Below are 14,531 nucleotides of genomic sequence, written 5' to 3'. Positions count from 1 at the left end.
TACTAAATAACGGATAATGCTGTTAATACCTCGTGAATATATACCTGCTATGTTTTATTATTCATATTTATGCCTAAAAACCGACTTGAAAGCTATTCTCTCGAGAAATGACCAGGCACAAATACACGCTGTGCTAAATACTCACGATAAAGAGTTGCATGAACAGGTGAACTTTCAATTTATATTTGATAACGTTTAAATTTTACTTCATCATTTCTAGTAAACCTGCTTTTACTTCCTCTCACAATATAGGCCTATAGCTTAGTATAACTGAGCTCAAGATTTTGAAGGAGACCTTTATCAATAAAAAAGATAGATTGTAGTTTTCTTCTTGTTGCTAGTGAGGATCAGTCTACTTTTTCATATAGTACTACACATGATAAGTACAATATATGTCTCTTGTAATGAAACGCAAAGCACAATGATAAACTGCATCCAGGTGTTTTAAGGCAGAGTGAACAGCAAGTGAATAAAGGATCTCTCCTGTCATCAGGACAATAACATGCATTATTTCAATATAAGAAAACATGTTTATCTTTATTTCTTGTGCCAGTTGCCCCACATGCTGTTGATAAATGAGACTGCCTTCTAGCCAAATTCCCAAGTAGGCCATTTATAAGATTGGATAATTTTAATCTAAGTACCATTATGGATGGCAGGGAGATGATGCATACTGGAATTATAGGGTTCATGAAAATAAAACATATTTGTCTTGTCAGTATTCCGCACATGCTTCAGATTATACAGAGATGTCTTTAGAACTTAAAGGCAAATTGTTATCCTGATATAGCTTTCTTGTCTTAAGTCTGTAAGTAGTAAGCTGTCAAAACTAAACCTGCTTTGGTCATAGTTTTTTCCTTAGGTTATATATGTGAGAAACCTCTCTATAAAAACCTCTTAATAAACAGATCATGTAGATATAGTTGTGGTGTAGATTTGTAGAAAATTTGAAAAGTATGCGATTTACAACAAAAGTGAAGCCTCTTCTCAGTTGTTCTGTCAACAGACCTTCGCAGACACCGCCTAACCAAATCTCAAAGCTGATGTCAAACTTGGCTATATGGGCCTAGTGCTGTCTGCTATCACTGATTTGTATGAAAGACAACAATTATTAATTATTATTATTATTTAGAGGAATGAACTTTAATGAGATAACATATTTTCCCAGTATAACAGGAATGGCAGCATAACATCTATGAGTCTTGTGTTTCCTTGAATAAATGCACCCTTGAGTTAATTCAATTGCATGGCCACCAGGGGTCACCTTTGCTTAGTTTGATAACTTTGGAGTGATGCACAAACTTTGTACTTAAAACTGCCTTGCAGGTAGAGTGGCATATAGCAGCTGTCCAGATTATTCAAGAGGATCAAATCAAATACAATCAGTCAGACATTCTGTGTCCCCTTTGGAGGCAGGTGCAACATGTTGTATGTTGAAAGGCAGTTTAGTTATTGTGAGGAGCCTCCAGATTCACTGAGTTAGCGTGTTACGCATTTTAATTAAAGATACACTGTGAGGTTGGGCCTGCAGGTAGTCTGCTATTGTCTGGGATGTTACTTGGGATCCTGGTGATTTGATTACAGCTCACTGCTGTGCATGCTATAAAACACATCTGCCTGTGGTGCAGAAACCACCAAAAACTACTTTAAAGGCATAAAGGTCCTTAATTGGACAAATATGGCTCAGCCTATGATACAATACACACAAAACTATCTGCAATATGACAGGGATTAGCATAGTAAAACGTTGAGTTTGCTTCCCTTTTCACAAATCGAAAAGTGTCCTGTGTTTTGACTCAGACAGTAGAGTAGAATTACAATAAAATAAATCATAATAAGAAATTTAGCACATAATGTTAACAATGTGAATAAAGACTAGAAAAAACATTTTTGAAAAAAGTCAAAAATATTGAACTAACATTGAGGTCTTCACTTATTTAATTTTAGGCTGCAGGGATTGAATCTTAATCACTTGCTTCTTTTCTACGTTGTTTTCTGTGTTTCTTTCACTCTAATTCCTGCAGCTGTCCAGAGGGCTGCCCATTCCAAATATTTGGCATGGAAATGAGGAGCCTTCTGGCACCTACCACCTTTGTGGTCTGGCTGAGCAAAGACTTTTAGGTCAAAATAAGCCTGACATGGCAGTCATATTTTTCTTTGTTTTAAATGTACAATAATAGAAGCGCAATGAAAATTTGAAATTGACTTTAAATCAGATTCCAGTGATTTTGTGACTTGATGATATAGGTTTATTATACTTTGTTGATACACAGCAAGCTAGAATAGAATGCGAATATGTCTATTTATGAGTGCACTTTATGAAACTGTGTTGATTTGCATTCAGTATACAGAAATCTACATTCATCCCATGGAAAAATGAATGAATGTTTTTCAATAGATACCTTATTTTATGAGGAAGTAGGTGATTGGTGTAGACAAATAAGTCACCTCCTACAAAAGATGGTTTCTCACTATGTAACACCATTTGCCTGATGAAGGCCTAGTACAAAAACATTGTGTCAATTATAGTGAGTACAATACTCACTCAATACCCACAACCACTGCTGTAAATCACTGTAGTGGGTAAGAGAATGACATCTGCACTGAAGCCTGATAAAGGGCAAACACAACACCATGTTGACCATAAGCTGTTCACTGCCGATATGTCACACTTTCTTTTAGGGCACTGTTCCTTGTGGCATGTCCACCCCAATGAGACTGTGTGTGTTAATACTCTTGGATACATGCTCTAAAACAGTGTGTATTTAAACCTCAATGAATATTTAATGCATGAGAGAAGGACATGTTGCTGAAGTGCTCTTGCAGTGGGACCAAGCTATGCTGGATGAGAGAGGAAGCAGGAGTGGCACAGCTATGCAAAACCTTATCCAGTCCATAAATTCCATGTTTATTTTTGAAGTTCTGGCCTGGTGTGCACCACTTCTCTTTTAAAAAAAATGGTGGGTGTCTACAGCCTGTCACAATGCTGACAGGGATGGTCAGGTCTTTATAGCCCTGGGATGTAGAAGCAGGATGTTCATCAGTTCAAAGAGGTTTCCTCCACATGTAGCTCAGTCAGAGTGATCATGTCGGCAGAAGGGCAAACCGTTTCCCTTTTTTTGCAGTGGAAAAGAAACAGGGTTATTTATGACATTGGTGTCCTCCATGCCACAATGTGCTACACTACTCAGCACTGATATATGATGGAAACAGCATTTCAGTGTAGAAATTGAGCAAAGCATCATTTTGCTGAATACTTTAACATTTATTAAGTTATTTTTTACGAGTTAATATTGTTTTAGTTTTTATTATGTTAAGTTTCAGAGATTTCCATTTCTTTCATATAACACACTAACACACACACTAAAAATAACACACTTTTCTCTTTCCATTTGGTGCAACTGTAAATCATATATATATACTATACTTATGTGTTTATTTCCTATTCCTCTATTACGATGCCAGTAGCACAACTGGGTCTGGATAAAGATGCTGGGTGGTTTCCAAAGAGTTCTTTTCCACAGCTGAAGCCACTTTACCATGCCTGTTTTCACCACAGTGCACCACAGGCCCTTCTGTGAGGTTGCTGCGCTTCCGTTGTGTGCCTCTTAGAGCCTGTCATGCCCTCCTCACGATAACACTACAGCCAACGCTGTCGAAGGATCAAAGATCAGTCCACGCCTAACAAACAGCTAGACACTTAGCCTATCAGAAACATCTGGGAGTGGTTGGTTGCAGCTGTTGGTGCATGCCCACACCCCTAAAACAATCAGGACTCAGGCCAGATGTGGAGATCATCTCACGTAAGGTACAGATGTTTCTGTTCCTCAGAATCTCTCACACCACGGAGATGTAGGATGTATTCTGAAATCCTATTAAATTTAGACTGTTTGTACTACACCCAGATTGGTTTCACTGCCTTGGGATATGCCACCAGTTTGTGGGTTGTCACTATTCAGCAAGCTGATTGAAAACAGAGCTGCTTGCAAAATGCTTTTGGAAAACAGTGCAAAAAAAGTTTTTTTCCAAATGGGTGAGTGTGAACCACTAAATATCATCTAGTCTGACCGTACTGATGATATAGAGGCGAGAATGTTACAGAACCTTTTCATACATTTTACATAATAAGCACTTGTATTGCAGTTCTAGAAATATGCTGCCTAAATTTGGTGCTTGTTGAAGTAATTTTATGTGTACCGCAGGACACTTCACAACATCCCATAACCTCATATAGTCAAATCCCAGCAGCTGTTCCACAAGATCAGTTCTGTGACCCTCCTATATATCCTTAAGTAAAAGTAGCAAAAAGCAACAGAAATGTAAAATCCATATGTGGGTAAAAGTACAGAAGTATTAGTCATAAAATGTAAGTATCAAAAATTTGTATCATTATGAAGAATGTCCCCTTTCTGTGTTTTAAATTGTTGATGCATTAATGTGTCAGCAGGTCCAGCTGGTGCTAATTTGTGTTAATTTATGTAGTGTTGGGAAGTTCAGTTCAAGGCAATGCATTATATTTTATGAACTGATATGTTTTTATGATAAATCTTGATCTGCTAAGTGACTTAGTACAGCCCTCAAACGCAGTAGAGTAAGAAGTAAAAATTGTCCTTCAGTAATATAGAGTAGAAATATAAAGTTTTTCTAGTTTTCAGTGGAAATGGATGAGTTTGGAAGCTGATAATGATTATGTCAATACAAGAGACAGTATTTGCTGTAGAGGTTATACATGGTTATTTTACACATTTTATCTATTATTACTTTGATTTTGAAAGAGGATTTTCCATATTTCCTGACAGGATTTGATCTGAGTTATTTTAGTCATTATTGCTCAAATCATTATTTCACTATAAAATGAAACTTATTCTGCTATTAACATTTGATATACTATGTTATCTGAAGAAACTTAACTCGTCCAAAGAAACTACAGTTTATAATACAATATCAGATCACAGATGAACATAGACCATGAAAATGCAAGTGGCTTTGTGTCACTGTCCAGTTTGTACATGACGTATTAGAGTCCACTGTGGAGATCTAAAGTTAATGATACATAGACATGAAGACACCTATTAGTGATTGCAGAGTTGACATATTAATGCACTGGATATGATGTTAATACCAGACCTGAGATGGTCTGGAGAGAGTCTTCCGCTCCTGCAAGCTCCCTGTGGAGATTAGAAAAACACTTGGGTGGATATTACACCCTGATATTCAATCCCTCTACTGTCTCTGCCTGTTCCCTCTCTCTGCACACCATTAAAACAACATCTTTGCCCCAGACTCACCGAGCACAACGTCGGAAGCAAAGTTTAGTGAAGTACCCTCACCGTGACCCCCTCCTCCTCATTTTCATGAATGAAATGGTTTTGTTCTGTACATCAAAGGGAGGTCCTCTGTTTATTCTGGCAGTCACTTTCTGTATATCTCTTCCTCAGGTCTTCCCCTGCAGTGTAAGCATGATAAGTTAGAGCCTTCTTATGGGTTGTGATAACATCAGTACCCTTGATATGAATTTGTTTTTAGTCTCGTATTTAGATGATCCCCCATTGTTAAAGTCCCATGCCTGCACTGCTTTTACTGTCTCCCTGTCATCATTCTGTCCTCCAGCTGCCTCGTGGTCTTCAAAGTAAGGATGTTGCTACCGCAACCCTGACCAGGAAGAGATCTAAAGTGGATTAATGGATAAAAGAAACTCCAAGGTATAATGACATGCAAGGTGAGTTTAGCACATCTTGTTTGTTTATAGTGTTTTGGAATGCAAATTGCACAGTAACTTTAAATGTGGAACAAACTGGAAGAAAACATTAGGACACGACAAGAACTATAACTTCTAGTGGTTATGGGGTTTGAGGATGGGATCCCTAAAAAGAAGGGGGAACAGACATTTCTAATCTGGCACAATTCTCCACATTCTTACCAGTGGATCACTGAGAATTTCCTATCTGACTTGTGTTTGGCAGAAAATTGTGTCCTCTTACATTTAATCTTTTATGTATGTTCATTTACTTTTATTATTATTATTATGTATTGTGTTTTATCCTTAACCTTTCCTCTTTAGTTAGTTAGTCTGTCCACATTTACTAGGGTTTAGGTCAGAGCTGTGAGATTGTTTTTGGTGCTTTCCCCTCTTGTTGTTCTTCTCCTCTCCTGGAATGTTCATTCAAGGCTGTTCTTCAAAACATAGAAACCTTGACTGTGTAAATGATGATGCATCCCTTTGCTCGGGGCCAGACATTAGTGACTGTCTTAGGAGACAGAACCTCTGGTCCAGCTGATTTGTGTTGTAGTACTTCTCTGTTTATTCTCTTTTGTTAAATAAATTCTTCAAAGACAACGGTTTGTTGTAACTCAATTATTTGCTCAGCACCTCACCAGGAATATAATTTCCACGACAACTTGCATTTTGTTTGACTGTGGAGGAAGTGTTGTGCACGAGAATGTGTGCATGTGAATGTTATAAAAATCTTGCATCAAAGTTAGTTGAACATAAAATATTCATCAAGTGTCTAGTTTTGCTTAATTGAAAAAAAGCTCTAAAAGGGTTTCATCCTATCAAACACTGATTCTGCACTGGTGATTTTTCTGTTACCTTACTGACATGCAGAAGACATGGACTGACTCCCACGTTGCATCTGGGCTTCTCCCACCCTTCTTAGATCTACTTTATCTCTTACGGCAGTCTTACCATTGTTTTTTTATTTGGCCACAGGCCTTGGCTCTAGGTTCCTGAAATGAGTTTGAGATAAAATAAAATAACTCATTGTCTCTTCAGGCAGAGGATTTGGGTTCAAACCTCAGCAAATCATGAAAGGGTACAAATGGGATGTGGTTATTTACTATATCTGAGGTTGTAAAATAATTTCTTTCGCCACTGAAATTATTATACCAGTATATGTACATTATCTGTAATTTCTGATGTGAAACCTTCCCTGTGTATTTTTAGTTTTGGGCTCAGCAGCTGGTTTATTGAGTGCTACTGATTATAGCATTTGTGCAAACCAAAGCACATATGGCTTCAACAGTATCACAGCAGCTCTCTTCTTGAACATCTGTGCATGACTAACACTGAAACATGACATACTGATGTAGGCTCTTCCTATGGGCCATATATTAGGTTTTTACTCCCCATCACCTTTTTACTCCATTCCTCTTTTCGGGTATGCTATGGATTTCTATGGCTTTACTATTGAGCTATGTTCTTAAACTCCTGCCAAGCATTTATTATGTTTCCTAAGATGGGCTTATTTTACACAACAGACTGTGTTGCATGCTATAGCAGTTTTCACTTGGATGATTTAAAGTCATAACTGACCAGCTTTCCAGACTTCAGAAAATGGATGTACATGGTCACAGCTGTGTGTTATTGCCCTTTGATGTCACTATATTTCTTTAGATTCTCACATTCTAAATATGAGGTAAGATTTCTACATTCAGCAGCTGAGCCTGACCAACGCAAAAACTCTTTATAATACATTGAAGCCCAGAGAAAGCCATTTTTTAAATAGTATTTATCAAACAGTTACTCAAGGAGCAAGATAAGCCTGATATTTTTTTCACATAAGCAAATCTTTTGGCTCAGTAAATGGCTGGTGTTGAGTAAGGCCCTCAGATGGGCAAAATGATATACCTTATTATGAATGTGAGTTGTATTTTTCGTTAATTATGCTTTAGGGCTTTTTTCCGTCTCTTTATTGTGTTATATATCTTTTATGTCATTGTAATAGGTTTGCATAGTGAAACAGCCCAGTCCACCCCAAAGGGAGTTACCATCTTCCACAGAAAACACTGCTCCTGAACTGCCTAAAAAAGCAGCTTGATTGTAGTCCAGCCTTTCACACGCGTCATTATGCTTGTTCAGCGGCTAGTCAGGAACACCCTCAAAAATACTGGTGGAGAAACACACTGAGCTGGAGCACACACAGTGACAAGACACCCAACCGCTGCCTCCCCTCAATCCCACCCTCCCTACCAACGTTAGGTACCTGTGACGGACCACCTTCACAGAGTATGCGCTGTGACTGCCATACCAACGAGCCTGGCTCTTTGCCGTTGTGTTCAAGTTGCATGTTTGGTACCCCATTCGAATCCGGGTGGGGTTACTGCTCTTGCCTTTCCGTCACAGTACCAGCGCACAAGAAAAAGATAAATTTGTTACAAATGAATTACTTACCAGTCTGAAATGTCTTCTGGATCTGGTAGTTCTGCCTGTGTTTCGGGATCATGTAAGACTGAACCTAGCCACAATTACTGGCTGAAACAACTTTGTCTTGGATCCCATTATCTTACTTGTCAGGACCCGCCCTTCTCAGTCTTCAACACGCAGGGTGAAAAGAAGTGCTGCAGCATGCAGTATGACAAAAATATGGTGTTTTTTGAAAATTAAACCATGTAAACCTATTCTGGTACAACCCATAAATATAATTATGAACCTGAAAATGAAGATAATGTGACCTCTTTAAGCTCCTTTGGAGATGGTCAGAATTATTATGATATTTGTGCTTATGATTTTTGCATTGAATACAATGAAAACCTGTGAACATGTGTGCATTTAACTTGTGGAATTTGAATTACTGAAAGTTTATGACTGCCAAAGGATGAGCAGACATACAGTAAGTGCATTGGACCATTGAGTACGATATTGACCCTACCAAGCCGGAGAGGGCTTAGAAAACCCCTGAGGATAAATATAGTTCTCCTGGCTGACAGGTTTCAAACAGCTTCCGTTGCTTTCCATCATCACTACTGGGAGCTAATGAGGGATGGCCTTACTTAATTGTCCAAAAAGATGCATATTTCCACTGCACAGTTCCTCAGACAAAAAGGCCAGGTACACTTGACATCAAATCCTGTATTCCTGTTTGGGTTTCTGCTTGTGGCTGAATGATTATGACAATAGCACTTCCATCTTTAGCTGTGCACCTGGTAGTGAGTCTGTGGATTCCATGTTTTTTGGAAAACAACCCAGTGTCTGCTCAAGATAGGCTTGATATTTAATAATTTAGCAGGGAAAAGCCACTGCCCATATAATAATAAATGACTCAGCCATAATTATTAAACTTCATAGCAAAACTGTGGGACCAAATGAAGAAACCATCAAAGGTATACGGTCGAGTTAATGAATACCTTATTCATTTAAAGGGTCGCTGAAAGTGGACAACCACAAATTCTCTAAAACACTTCAGTGAGAAATCCCTGTTTTCTGAATTGTAACCCTGCTAAGTAATTCAGCTTCCACATTGCTGTTAATGAGATTTTATTTCCTAATACATAGTAACATGGAAAAAATGAGGACCAACTGTAAATCCTCAATTTAAATTTTGATATTACAAATTCAGAAAGCTGTTTTGTATTTGCATCTCCATAAGGAACTGCTCACCATTTCTAACAGTTCAGTCCTGTTTCTTGTTATGTAAATGTTTGCTCATGAGCATGACCATATGGATCATGTGACCCTTGGACAAATTGTTGGAGAAATTGGCAGCACTGAGGGCTCATGCATTACCCCCAAATACATAACTGGCCAAAACAACATTCTTTGGACATGTATCCTTTTTATGAAAGCACTACCAAAGCCTAAAATAAAACAAATCCTGCTGATATATTTAACAAGAAAATCTGTGCTTGGACTATCAATAAAATAGCATTGCTCAGAGGAACCCTGGCAACCTAGCTGAAGCATAATGAGACTGACACCACTGACCACCGTATGTATAAAGTCTACTTCTCCATATGGACCTGATTTAAAAGGTTAACTATACAAGGACATTCATAATCTTGTTTTTCCCTGAGTACTCAAACTGGGTCAGTGACTACTTGATAAATCTTTATTTACTTTTCAGCATTGATTATCTTTTGTCTATGTGTTGATGTTGATTGACGTTCAGAGAAAATTGTGAATAAGATGACTTTTGCTCTCCCTGACATAAATATAGGAATATAATTTATTGGTGATAGGAGGGTGTGGGTTTCCTGTGGAACCAGCTGAAAACTTTACATCTGCCAAAGAAAATGATCACAGCAACTGACTCATGACAGAGAAAAATTTCCACTGTTATATATTATTTCAGTTTATTCTGTCACTCCATCTGTATTTTGCTTCAAATGAGCTCCCTTATTTCCTCATGTTAGTTGTGATAGGCTTGTGTGGTCATGACATGCAGTTGTAACAGTGTAAGAGTCCAGTCAGGGCTGCCTTGGTGAAGAGATGAAGGAATGCACCCAGGTTGCACTATGCCAACCCTGATAATGATTGTTCACTTCAATGCCAAAGCCTTTTGCTATGGTGTGTTTCAAAATGACAGACCAAATAGAGTCAACGGTTTCTAAAGTTTCTCAAGTGACAGCATTGTGAAATGTGGAGTAATGGGATTAGAGGCTTTTTTTCTTTCCTCAAAGAAATGTTTGCTTGAACAATTTAATTGTTTTGGGAATTCCAGGGCATCCCTCTCAATGCTGTGCATTCCTTTCCTCCACAACAGAATGCATTCCTGGAGAATAAAAGTGATCTCCATCAGAATCAGACTCCCTACAATGTCTGAGGAATTTTGTCCTGCAGGAGAACAACATGCTGAACTGTGTGATTGATAGTGTATTAATTAGAAAGCATTCATAGTGGACTGCCCGAAACTTTTAGTATTCTGAAGTGGGTGTCATTGTTATAAGCCAGACTGCTGTTAACTGGGCAAGAGGTTGAGGCACATCTGATCCCGTGTAGTATTTAGAAGCAATGGAATTTGAAGGATAAAGACTATTACAATACTATTTGGATGTTTACTGTAAATACAAATTCTAAGTTTTAAGGTGCTGCAATCAATTTATGTTCATTTTAAATAGCAAAAGCAACCAAAGTTTCATTTCCAAATCACATTAGAGCTGCATCTTCCAGCAAGAGAAATCCTTTTGCTGACATGCTGAATTTTTTCATGCTTGGTAGATCTTTTTAGTAGATTTCAGTTCCACTTCCCAAGTTACAAGAAGAGATGATTTCTGCATGGCTTGAGGTGAAATGCCAGTTTTATTGATTTTATATATATTTTTTATTTCTCATGAGACTGTTGTCAACAATAGAGACATGTAACATCTGACTGTGATGACTTTTGCACCACTTTAAATAACAGTTCAACTTACAGGATCAAAATACATTATTATTCTTTATTCAACATCTTGTGTCCCAGTAATCTATCTGACTCCAATAAAGTGTAACCATAACTCCATCTGCCAATCTTAAAGACAAACAGATTAAATCCTGTATTGTCCAAGTCTTTACATATTATGGCTGTCTGAGTCCTGAGGAGGGGTTAAAGAAACATAAAATCCACCTTGGATATTCTTACTTTGTTCACTATTTTTCATTAATCTTTTATTGAAGTGTACACTTTCCCTTTTCTTCAAAAAGCCTTGTTCGCTTGTATTAAAATGTGTGGTTTTCTAAATGTCTTTTGACAACCCGAGTCTCAACAGGATGTGAAGTTCACCTGGTTTGACCAGTTTAATGCAAGAACTATAAAAGATACACCAAGAACCAGCAGCATTAAACTGTTTAAAAAAGGATTTTCCTGTATTGCGCAGTAGATGGACAGATTTGGCTCAACAGAGAAAAACAAAGGAGTCGCAGGCCACTTACTGGCTTTGTCATCAGAGATGGCATGAAAAACACAATGTTGTTGTGGTTCGTCTGACTATTTTTAAATCCACACAAGCATTTGCAGTGCAGACTAAGTCTTTGTCAGCAGAGCCCTGCTTTGTATTTATGTTGTCACATAGATTCACACCTGGGACTTGCTAAGCACAACCACAGCTTTCCTCAAGGGCCCCTCAGCACTAACTGTCGAGGAAGAGCACAATCCTCCCAGAAATATGCTTTGCCTCTGGGCGAGATTCTGCAAATGAACACTGTGCAAGGTCTTTTAAATCATTTATTTTGTTTTGCAATGAAAATACTATTCCTTCCCTCTGTCTTCAGTTATAGAGTAGACTACGAGACCATAGTTAATAATTCAGTGAGAACCAGGGTAACAAAGTAAAACACAATAGATTGTCCATGATGCTATATATGGGGAGTAGCTTTTGAGTCAACAACTGCGAGACATAAGAAAGTCCTTTTCCTGGTAGCTAAGACAAAAAATAATAAGGTTTCAGGCTGGCGTCACAGGGAGGTTTGACCCAGCAACAGCAGTGACAGTAGGATCACCTCTGCAGGCACTTTCAAACACACTTACTCACTGTACTGTACCTACTGTAAATGTTGATTATGAATATCATATTGTTTGAAATATAATGAGTCTGTAGGCCTTGATTTCAGGGTCCTGTCTAGGATATCACAAAGAATTTAGATTTTTTTTCTTTAGATGAAAGATTTATTGTTGCAATTTTTGGAGTCAGGAAGCAGTGGTAACACTAAACAGAAATCTATAAAAGACCTTTTACATCATCATTAATCTGAAGATTACAAAGAGCTGGTACTACCAGATTGTTTCTTAACCAAATGAAAACCACCTGTACACTCAATATCTAATATCCTTTGTAAAGAATCATGCAGTGTTAGTCTATATAGAGTATGTCAACACATACAATACATACACACTGTACTCAGGTGTGATTTAATACAGTGCAACTGACTTTAACTTGATCAAGAACTGATCTTAGGTCTTCTCATTCATCAAGTGAGGACAGTACATTCTTTTAGAAGTAACATTCAATAAACCAAAGTTCATACATCCTCAAATGCAGATGAAATGGTCCACTAGTGGTTCTGGTCAGTGTTTTGTTTCTACTGTGGGTTCTCTATCAAATATTCTCCACAGTCCACCTTTCAACATGGCAAATTATAGCCTACAACTTGTACTGTCCATTGTGTTTTGCTCCAGATAGGCTGTGGTAGAGCAGCAAGGTGTAATCAGTATTTGTACTGAGGTCTTAAGGAATATTTATAATTAAGAAACACAACTTGATCCAGAACTTTGACACAATGAACAACTACAAGTATATGCTGAGAAATTAAATGCAGAAAAAGTAGTAAAAATAACTGATGCACAAGAAGAGCATCAATGGGGTGAGATCATGCGCTGTTTCTCTAACATTGTTTTCCAAGGCTTGATGAAATTCAGATTCGTATTCACACATGCTTTAAAAAGCATACATTTAAAGGTTGTTTTTGTTCAGGCACACTTGCAAATGCAAACAATAAAAACCTTGTGAGTGTAGCAAACACAGCACAGACTTCAGGGATCTGTCGGTCATGCTGTAGAAAAGAAAAATACAAATTTAATGACAGGAAAAGATCTCAAGAACATCCTAAGAAGTATTTACTACCTCATAACACTAAAGTAGGAAGATGTAGGAACAGCTGAATCCTATTCATTCCCACTGTAATATTAATATTGCATGGCTCAATGATAACTTAATTTCATTTTATTACATTGTGTGGATCAGGTTGGATGCGCTTTTGTTCTGCTTGAAATTAATTCCTCTAGCAAAGCTGCCTGTCACACATTTAACTTTAATCTTGATTAAACTCGATCTGTTTATTATTTCTTCCATGGACTTTCAGCACGGTTAAAGGAGCCAAGCTCTGTGGTTTCCCTTGTAATCCATGGTCAAATGTCACTAAAATAGCCATCACAGAAAAATTCCTAAGACCACAACCTTGTGATGTGGACAGCATCTAACCTCAAAGTAGAATTGCAGATTTATCCACCGTTACAGCACCTTGTTTTTTTTTTAATTCAGAGGCTCCTATGACTCACAAGAGCAGTCAAGATACTCTCAGTGAGGATGAGGCACTAGACTCAGTGTATTATGTACATTGGCCAGTCTTATACATGGAAAAATAAGGGAGGCCTGAAGGGAGGGGGTGAGACTTTTTTCAGTTTAATACTTTGAGCTGCCTCTTGATAGTGTCTTCAATCAGAATCAGAAGGAGCTTTATTGCCAAGTAGTGTTTTACACATACAAGGAATTTTCTTTGGTGTTAAGGTGCTACGCGCAGACAGACATACAGTTGACATAAATAGACGTAGAAATATATAAATATGTAATAAACAAATGCAAGTTTTGTAAGAATAACAGAAGAATAGAAAAGAGAAAAATAATACAACTGACAATATAAAAAATTAACAACAAATATGTGCAATGTGCACATATCAAGTAAGTAATAGTGTAAGTTAAGTAACTTTTGCAAGGAACTAATTGCAATTGATGCTCCTCTGATGTTTTGATGCAATTTATCCACAGTAAAATACCTAATCTTTTTTAAACCATAAACAAATTCATTAGTTTGACATTTTTACATTTGGCTTCAGAACACCTTTTCATCTTTCAACGTTTAGTCAGAAGAGACAATTCTGCTCTAAACAGGATATTTAACAATCCATTATCTTGTCAACAGGCAGTGTTTATGACATTTTACATATTTGCAAAAAATAATAATAAAAAAGAGTATTTGCAATAAAAATACATCTTGATAAGACAAGCAATTTATCAATTTCTTTGCTGAATAAACACACTGTGACAGGCTACAGATACTGAGT

Source organism: Micropterus dolomieu, linkage group LG17, assembly GCF_021292245.1.
Source record: "Micropterus dolomieu isolate WLL.071019.BEF.003 ecotype Adirondacks linkage group LG17, ASM2129224v1, whole genome shotgun sequence".
Lineage (NCBI taxonomy): Eukaryota > Metazoa > Chordata > Actinopteri > Centrarchiformes > Centrarchidae > Micropterus > Micropterus dolomieu.
Note: the sequence above shows the minus strand (reverse complement) of the source record.